General features: G+C 38.3%; 1 pseudogene; it reads left to right on the forward strand.

Annotated features, from left to right (window-relative positions):
• Positions 1–6,120: 6,120 nt before the first annotated feature.
• Positions 6,121–7,309, forward strand: LOC145497395 (histamine H2 receptor-like; annotated as a pseudogene).
• The last annotated feature ends 3,368 nt before the right edge of the window (positions 7,310–10,677 follow it).

Consider the following 10,677-nt stretch of genomic DNA (forward strand, 5'->3'; position numbering starts at 1 on the left):
GTTAACCCAAAGGTATGTTTTGGCAAAATAAACGAAAAATCGATTTTTCGTGACTGTCTTCCGATTCTCGACACTCTCAGAAAATCACTCTTAAACTTTTGCAATGAGTTAAGCGTCCATGACCTCCACTTAAGTCGGCACGGAAAACGAATATTGCAACGTTGGATAAATCAAAATAGAAAATAAATTCCAGTATTTATCGCTAAACAAATGTTTGGTACAACACGGATTCTATACAGCAGACTGCCATATCGGTGGCAACCTCCGAAATCGTAAGAAAATAGCCTCAAAGCTGAGTTATCGATTTAAAAGATTTCGCATACTTTCCACTCAGTTAACAATTTTACAAACATTCTGTAAACTTCTGTCTAATTCACCTGCACAGATTCGCAGTAGGGCCAAGAGCAGAGTCGCCCCAGCAAGATGAACATCTGCCATGTTAAAAATTCCCTGAAATGTTTTCAAGTCTTCTGTTGATTTGCAAACAGGTATCAAGATTCGAAACGAATAGCTCTGGAGACGAAAAACTGGTTCGAAACCAGAAGGAAGCACGGCACCAACGCACAAGCTGTCAAGTTGCTGACGTTTTGAAACCGAAAGGGTCTGGACTTAGTTCGTGTCAAAATTGCATTATTAAATAGCGTGAATGACACAAGACTATGGCTACTGTTGCGTCTACGACATCGTTCATTCCTAAAGCATTGTCATACTGACAAATCTGCTGCTCGCATTGCTTAACAGTGAATTTGGTACATCTCAAGCGATTTTGTTCCCCCATTATTAAAGGGAGACTCAATTAGAACGTTTAAATGACCTGTCTGTCTCGTATGAAAAAATTCAGTTTCTATCTTATATCGTCTAAACTCAGACGTCACCTATGGTTATTAATATGCTAACCAGAGAAAACAATGTCTGCTGAAACAAAGAGCTTCTATGTTTCAGTCTGGAAATTTTGGTGTTTCCAAACGCATATCTTCCCTATATCATATTGAAATACCGGTTCCAGTTTTAAGGGCACCTTTAGTTCTTCTTTAACTATATTTATTGTGTCTTGTTTTATAAACAGCTTTGTTACACGCTTCAATTACAATTTCTCTAAATACTATTTATAGGCAAAATAAATTTCCAGTCGCACCTTTTCCGAGCTTTAAACCTTAGGTCTGGTCTACCCGTGCAATTTTTATGTGACAATTTTCACGGGGCAATTCTTGTATTTGCTCGTGTAGACGAGGGAAATTGGCCAAGCTGGCGCGTCAGCGTTTATGTGACAAATAAAAGTTGCCACATGTGCAAAATTGCTCGCGTAGACGACCCGTCACATAAAATGTGGCAAATATGTTCGTTAAAAGAATAAAACTACGACGTTTCGAAGTCATCTTGACTCAATTATCAAGTAGAGGTGTTAGCTGTAGATTCGAGATTTCGAGATCTTGCGACTTGTGAAGACTGGTTGTAAGATCGAGGAAAAGGTTAAGATACAGGAAGAGAAACCTGCTTTAATCAACCATGAATGCGTTGTTTACAATTTCAAATGTGATTCGTGCGATGCGGATTATATTGCGCCATCCTCATCAACGCATAGAAGAGCATAAAGCCTCGGTCATTGGCAAGCATATGAAAGAAGTGCGCGGTGTAGCGTTCACTGACCTAGCGGAAATGTTTTCCGTTCTTAAGAAATGCCGAGGAAAACTGGGCTGCCTTATTCAAGAAATGCTATTTATTCGTGAACGGAAACCGAAGTTAAGGTCATTCCACTGAAATAGAACCTGCACTGAGATTTTTGTGAAACTTTGCCTATTGATTGTTTACATTACAGGAACTTAAATTTTGAAATAAAACTGAGGGGTCCCCATGTTCGTTCAGGAGCAACAGCACCTTGTTTATACCCATATAAATCCTTATAATAGCACCATGATTGTACTCACGATTGCTTGCTAAATTCACGTTTCCGACGATTGCATTTAGTTCTACACTGAGAATTGGTCCATGTTTATTTTACACAGAGAAATTTATTACTCAATGCAAAACAACAGAAAAAAATGATAGGTCACCATACTCGCTTGCAAGAAAATGACGATTTACCTCTATGGCGAGGTCCAGCTGTAAAGAAAAAGCTGCCATTTTTTAATGCGCGCGCGCTAATCACGCGTGAAATTATGCGCGGTAGGGATGCGCACTGCAATACGGTGGAATAACCTTAAACATGCAGTCAGATTCAATACGTGCAAAAGTATTTATTTAAGGACGGTGCCTACTTTTGTTAATGCGCAGACGTTCTGCGCATCACGCAAGGCATGGTTTAAGCCCCGCGCGCGCGCTGGGTTGACATGACGCAATCAACTACGCTACCAAGTACACGACTAAATTGAAAGCAAAATTTTCCTACTGTGACCAAATCAAGTTTAATGAACCTGTACTTAAACCAGGAACACCAGAACAGCAGCATATCGCTAACCACTAACTGTTAACGTCTTCTAGCTGAAAAAATAGCTGTTATCCGTCGAAAATTATACTGAAATCCAATTGTAAACATGTACCTGCAGATGGCGTAGTGCGCGCACAAAACAAGTGCGAGATGTGCAAATGTTGTACTTACGGGGGAGGTGACAGGAAAAAATGTAACGGGCACCGCAAAAAGTTTCAAAAAGGATCAATAACTTTAAAAAACGCGTGGTTAGCCCTATATTTTATGTTATGAAATAAAAGTGGCAAGCCTATTCAGCACGTGATTAGTTTCAGGTTGTGAGCAAAAGATATTTAGACTATATTTTAGCTGAAACAGAGGAAGGCTGTGAGAGACGCTAAAAGTGCTGTTGCAACGATTTTGTTATCAAAAACATACCAAGATTGATTTTTTATGTCACCATTTACCATGTAGTTTTCAGATCTTTATAAATGTGTTTGCTTTTCTGTATGTAAAGGCGAATTCTAAAGAGAGCTGTGAAGAAATATCCTCTCCTTCTATTTTCAGAAAAATGCTGATGTCAGCATTTTTGTTGAGATTCAAGGCTAATTATCTCAAAAAAATGCGTGGTTACTCCCTTTTTTCTTTGTAGATTCCAATAGCCCTTGCAAAGAACTACTTTTTCCGCGTGGTCCTAACCTGACGCAGAAGCGTTTATATTTAGTAGCCACCATCCTTAAACATATACCACAAGCACTGTCACGTCAAACACCAATGACAACGAAACACTTCTTATTCTAATATACTCTATCACCTTTATTTGTATTTAATCTCGAAACTACAGCTAACACCTCTACTTGATAATGGAGTCAAGATGACTTCGAAACGTCGTAGTTCTATTCTTTTAATATTCATTATCAAATGTATTTCGAAATGATCTCTTATTAAATATATTCGTAAGCACCATATTTTTCGGGGGTGACTAAGCAGCCCTGCCTTATCTCTGCGTGTCTCTACTGTCGAAAGTCTTTACTTGCGTACTCAACTTTGAATTCCTGACAAATATTTCGTGTGCCATTTACACAATCAATTATATTTGTCACATAAAAATTGCTCGTGTAAACCATGCTCTGCTGCATGCTTCGGTAAGTCAACCTACAGGTTTTCTGGCTCAAAGATTTGTGAATCTCTACCCCTCAAAATTAAGCCTTTTCCCAACAACATCTTTAAGAAAGAGTGCACATGCCACCTATTGAATAATCAAACTTGATTTTGCTGCAGTCATGTTTTATTTTGCTTTTTGTTTATACCATTATATAGTATGTGTGAATGTAGTGTATGTATGTTGTAATTTAGTGTATGTAGATCTATATGTAGCTTAGCGGAATTAACTTTTTTGTTGCCATTTACTTGACCATGGTGGTGGCTAACCAAAAAGCTTTTGCTACTTTGGCCACCGTTCACATTATAAATTTTATTACCTTACGGATTGACATTTCTTAACGCTTTTTTACTATTTTGAGACATCAAAATTCTTGAATAACATCAAACTTGCTAGCTTTTATCGACACTGACGCTATAAAATGTATCTAAAATGCCCTTATATAGTGTAAATAAAAGAATTGAATTGGATAGGAAAATTCGTCTATTTGCGGAAGATAATTTGATCACAGCCTTACTGATCATGCCCGTGTTTGTAGCAGCTGTTTCTCTGAATAGAAAGAGATAGTTTTCATTAAAATGAAATTTTGATTATAAAAATTTCCTTTCCACTCAAGACATCAACTGTTTGGTTCTCTTTTTCTACTGTACAAAGGACCAGATCACATATCAATATAAGGAGATACAATTGGTAAAACTGAATCTGATTACATAGCAGCTGTATTATTGTTGCAGCGCCCTTATCGACAGTGATGCTTTGAAACTGCCAAAGTCAATAACCAATCCGAGTGGCAAACGGCTTTATATTTTCCACCATCTGTTATGGCTCAAATCTCTTCCACATCTTCGGTAAAGTCCGCCAGTCTTCCCGCCTAAAGTTCCAGTGCTCATCGCATGATATATATCCTATGCTAGTTGAGCGAACAGTGAATCGCGATAATCACAAAACGTTTAAAATGAATGAAGTTAAGCTATGTGATATCTTAGCAATAAAGAATTCTCTACCGAGAAAGTTCTGCATCAGTTTTCTCTTTTATTAGACTGAATTATTTTAAGGTAAATTAAACTTTTGGGCATGGAAATCCAATAAAAAATCACCAACCCCAAAGACGCCACCGACTCTTTGATAATCACCGCTCCTGTTTGATTGCAAAGGAAAACACATGCTGCACCAGTTATAAGGCTGGTATTGTCAGATAAGAGTACTGAGCTCAATCTCCATCGGCGCCAGTATCAACTGCATAACTGTTTCTACAGGGAATATTGCTAGCGCAACTGTAGTTGTCTTTTATTAAAACTATCGAATCATTCATTACCTTGGCGTGGCAGAGGGGAATGAAAATTAAATGAAAACCAATAAATTAAAATATATACATTTAGGCCAGCCTAAAAGCGTAGCTCCTGGGCCGGGCTGTTCAAAGCCTGATTAAGCTAACCCAGAAAAAGGTAGAATTTTCATTTGAGCTTTGAAACTTTGCGCTGAGGTTTCTGTATATTGTTTGGCATTCTGTTTTGAGTTTTAATAATCACCATATACACAAAACAAAACAGCAAAAAACATTTGTATAGAAGAAAAAGTTATAATTCGATTAACTTTTAATCCTGGGTTAGCGTAAACCGACTTCCGAACAATCCTGCCCTGTGTCCAACAAGCTAACCCAATATGAGCCCGCGATCCAATCTAGAACCAGCACTTGATCAGCGATAAACTTCAAAAAAACATGTGACCTCGAGGAGCTGTAAACTTGAGCCCGCGATATGGTCACGTGATACTGGTCAGCGGATACCTTGTTTTGACAGGTGTCAATTGATCATATCGTGGATGTCCAATACCAAGGAAGTGCACGGTAAACCAAGGCTGCATGTCTCTGTCAACCTATTATTTGGAGTATGGCCGCCATGTTGGGCAACTCCGTCGTCGTCGTCGTGCGTACGGGCCCACGAGCAATACCGCTAGCCATGATAACCATGAGAAAATCAACTCATGGGTTTCCTTTTCTTTCCTGTATGAGTATGGGGCTCCGCTTGGCGGCCCTTCTGGCCGCCGGAGCTCCGCTATAAGTGCAACCTTTATTGTGTGTTTGCGTATTTGAGTTTTGCTGTCTGAAATTTGTTATGACAAGACTGATATCTCATCAAAGGTGGATTGAGGTCGTACGGCTTCTCCCTAAGATTATTGTCTATAGATACATATATAAAAAAATTAAATTAAAAATCACAAAATGAAGCCGCATTAATAATTTTAACTGTTTAGGGGTTGCCACTAGTTTCTAGCTAAAGCGCAAAGGCGAAAGTCTTGATGTGTTACGCTGGCGATAAATGATAGATAAAGGACTAGGCTTTTGTTGATACTCGCTACAACATGAAAAAGAAAGTTATTATATATAATGAATTAGTAATGACCATGTCACAAATAAACCTTGTCTTGGAAAAGATCATTTGTTATGTTTGGAATACAACATACAACATTCTAAATAATTTTTTTCGAAGTTTGCATTATCCTATTTTGACGTAAACAATTTTTCCAATTCGCTGATGCTTTGCATGGGGTGAATTCTTTTAGTACGTAAATGAATATGTTAAGGACATAATAATCTGAATTATCCTATGTGGACTAGCAATTTTTCCAATTCGTGAAACTTTGCATGGGTTGAATTTGTTTAGAACGTTTTAGATGAACACATAACTCTTTAAATATGCAATTAAGGTACACGGCTAGCAACGGTCTCATCTTCAAATTCTTCGCCAATTGAAATTTGGAACAGGACAAATGCGACATCCTCCCCTTCTGTAAAGATGGCTGAAGCACTTGAAAGGAAAAGGAACCTCGAAGAATCTCTCTGGAACAGAGAAACATGGTTAATTGTCGTAGAATCGTCTGTCGTCGCCGTCATCATAACTGCAGCATTAATTGGAAGCATCGTTCTCTGCTTGGCAATGTTCAAATTTCGTTCACTCTGTAATAAAACGCAAAATTACCACATCATTGCATTAGCAGCTTCAGACTTGCCTTTTACACTACTTTGTGTTACCTTGGACTTGGCTGTAGTGATTCTAGGGAGATGGCCATTTGGTGAGACGATCTGTCAGATACAAGGCAGCTTAACATATTGCTATTCAAGCTTTTCGCTTTTGAACATGACACTAATAGCCCTAAATCGTTACGTGAAAATGGTTAGACCGGCGAACATTTATCAGAAGATATACACTAAAAATAACGCTCTGCTATCGATAGCTGCTTGTGGAATTTTCTCTGGAGTCTTTATTATTCCATTTTTTGCGCAGCGGTTTTGTTTTCATCCTGGTGTTTCGGCCTGCCTCGTCTGCAAGAACGAAACTACACAAGAACGGGCTCTTCTTCTCAGTTCTTAGTCAATTTTAATTGCCATAACATATCCTGTTATGGTATTCTGCTACTACAAAGTGTTTCGCAAAGTTCGCGCTCATTTTGCTCAAATTGCGGACAGCACTCTTCACGTGGACACAATGAGATCGTACAAGGAAGAAGTCAAAATCACCAAAATTCTTTTCGCCATTTTAGGGGCGTTTCTGGTTTGTTGGACTCCTGCTTTTACCTTCGAGATTTTGGGTACCCTTCGAGGAGATTACAAACTACAGCGTCAAGTGTACCTCATTATGTTTTACACTGGTGCAGCAAATTGCGCTATTAATCCTGTGATCTACGGTTTGATGCAGAAACACTTCCGAGACTCTTACAGAAAAGTTTTAAAATGTAAAACCTGAACAGTGTGGGGAAGTAGAAGCGGTATATATGAGGATCTTGAGGGATAACAAGGAGTCAAATTATGTATAATTGAATTGCCTAATTGTACCATGTTCTAGCTGAATAGACCACTTGGTTATATGTGAGGTGATAACCGCTGATTTAGCGAGATTGCAGAACCGGTGTAATGCGATGCAGGCCGTGTCGGAACATTAGAGTGAGATTTTGGGGAGACAAATTAATTATATATCATTGTAGTGTTGTTTGAAGATTTGGTTATTGAATGCTACATGACTGATTAAGAATTAAGTTTGTTTTGTAGTGGGGTCAACTGACCGCCCGGTCATCAGGGTTGTGTCGCGCTTATGCTCTGCCTACCTTTCAAATAACAGAGCACGCTATTCTGACGTCACCTTATTAACTTGGTTCCTTCGCGAGTATTTCGAAGTTGTCTTTAATCTCACTTTCGTCGAAAGAAATGCTGGTTGTTTCGTTTTTGCGATTTAGCTACTTTTTCTGATCACAATTCACTTTGTGTTCCGGATGATTGACAAGTCATTCAAAAGCACTGACCCGTTTCTGAAGTTTCTGCCGACAATTTCCGAGTACCAGATTGAACTTATCTGAAAAATTCTCAACACCCTGTGTACATGTACCAGGTGAAACATTAACTATATCAGTATTTTCCGACAATAGTTCAGATACGTAGTAATTATGAAAGCAACTTAAACCACGCGAAGAAATAAATGGTTTGAAATGAAGCATCTACTTCTCTGAGTGTGATCATCTTTGTATCAATAGGACATGCACCACAAAAAAAAAATGAAATTTCATAACTCAATTTTCTTTGAAAGAGAAATTTTTTTGCTAATTCTGACAAGAAGAGCCTAGCCTATCACAGATCAGTTATTAAAGTAAAATAAACCCCCACCTGCCCCTTTGTGTCAAGAATAATGAAGATTGACCGAAGAACTTTCAAAGGTGGCACAACCAAGTACTTTACCTAGCTGCCCATTACCGCGGCAGCATAGCTCCTAAATAAATAAAGTCATAGAAGAAAAAAGTTATTTTTGACTAAATTCTTTTTCCTCGCAAAACAAGCTAATGTTATCTACCTTGAGATGCGCTATTCAGTTTTTACTTTTTGGCAAATCATCAGTTAAAATGTAATATAAATGAAGAATCGTTCTCAAATCGAATTACTCAGAAAATAAATTTTCTGAGTTCCCCAACGGGAGTCGAACTCATGATCTTCCAGAAAAACCGGTCGGGCACTCTAACCACAGAGCTATGGAGGACTCATGGCGAGCAAGGTCGTAAACTATAAAAAATAATATGTCACCATCTGTCCATTGAGAAGAAGACCTCTCAGCAAAATCACTTTCAGACCGTATTTACTTACAAAATTTTCCCTCTGAAATAGTATGTAACTAACTACCCTCCAAGGTCAGAGGGTGACTCACATTGTTTTAAAAAGAATTGTACAAGAATTATAGACAAGAAACATCATGTAAAAATATATTCCGCGGGTCTACTTAAAAATTCATAATTAGGCTCGCAGCCGGCTGTTTGTATCGGTCACTCGGGTGAAGAAGTGCATTTAATTGTTTCTTTGTTCCTCTCGAATAACATATTCAATTCCTACCAGAATTTTCAAACGCGGCCTGCAAGCTGCTCTCGCTGAACACAATGGTTGAAGCACCCTTTAACAAATAATTTCTGGGGTTTTTGTACTGGCTTAGTTGGTGAACAAAGTGAGAACAGCTTTACGAATTGAAGGTAAGAGGAAAAAGCTTTTTAAATGACTAGAACATTTGCGTTGGAAATAATGGTTAAGTTCATTTTTTAAAAGCGAAGTGACAAGATAACATTTTGTTATACGTCAAGTTTGATTAATTCACTGTAAATCAATGTTTTAGATCAGGAGGCTCACTCGGTTGAGTTGTTATAACAAGGTGTGTAGGTCCGGCTTGTCCTCCATTATGTGTCATTCTTCTCAGATCCAAAGTGTCCTTCGAAATCCCTTCATAGCTGAGATTTGTCAGTCAAATTTGTCAAACACGAGGTACCGTATTTCACCACATATCATGCATATCCAAAACATCGAGGAAAGGGATGAAAAGATGACTCGTAGCTCAGCATTTTCGACGAGGTTTCAGATGTTTGCAAATATGGTGAAAAAATATATTTGACATCCCTTGCCAATCGACACAAATACCCATCAGATATCCAAACACCGTCACAGTTATGATTTCCTTTCATTTCAACGAGTTTGAGAAAGTGTAAATAATAGCCAGTTGTCAGCGATCCGTATCCGTAATGTGAAGATATAATCTACAAATGTTCTACTCTATCGCAGCACTCCGAATACTAGTGAAATGTATCGAGTAAGACACGAGTCGATAATCCTCAAGATAAATTGTCAATGTTATGGATGGCTGAGAATTGATCAAAAATGCTAACTGATAGCTGAGAAATCATCTAAAATCTAAGTGATAACTTCGATTTCAGCAGCCTCATCCATACCCTAAATAGTGAGACTTAACTTTTGAGCCTACACAAAGTGGATTTATCTTATTGTCTTCTCCTTCCTCAGAAAGGAGGGTTCCTTTCAAAAGGCCAACCACGCGATGACAATACTTTTTTTGCTGCTAGCCTTAATCTTGAATAAAAAGGACAGCGCCCTTGCCATAAAAGGTGAGCAAAATGGAAATACTTGTTTACTATGACTGAGTGAATTTTTGCAGGATGATCTTTAAAGATAGCAACATAGCCTGCAGTGCAAAGCAAGGCACTTTGTAGAGACCCTTCACCCCTTGAAAGGTTTGACTAGCTGAACATTCTGATCAGTCCCTTAAGAGGAGTTCCCCCGCCACAGATTGGTCCCAGTCAAATGAGACGAATGTAGACCATTGAATAGTCGACGCCAGTGTTGAGATGTTGTGTGTCCAAGGGGTCTCCAAAGTGTCTAAGGTGTCCGTGTGTTACATTTTTTTATTGGAAAGAAAACATAAAATATACATAACTCATTTCTTAACAGAATGTGGCTCAGTGGTAGACAATGTCCTTTCAAGTCCTGACTATCCAAACAACTATCCAAGCAATATGGATTGTAATTACGTAGTTCCTATTGCAAATGGGATGGCGATGAAAATTGACTTTCATTATTTCAACGTCGGGTATCTTTCATCCTGCAGGTGAGGAATGATAAAACTATATCAATACAATTCTGGACATGCGGAATACATAGTTTTGATAAAAAATAATGTTGGACATTTTTCTGTAGAAAACTGGCACACGAGCTAAATTGTAATCTCACACAGGATTGAAAAAACGCATTTTAAAATTTTGGCTACGGAGCGGCTGGAAAAGTAAACATTAATACATT

Source organism: Orbicella franksi, chromosome 9 (assembly GCF_964199315.1).
Source record: "Orbicella franksi chromosome 9, jaOrbFran1.1, whole genome shotgun sequence".
Taxonomy (NCBI): domain Eukaryota; kingdom Metazoa; phylum Cnidaria; class Anthozoa; order Scleractinia; family Merulinidae; genus Orbicella; species Orbicella franksi.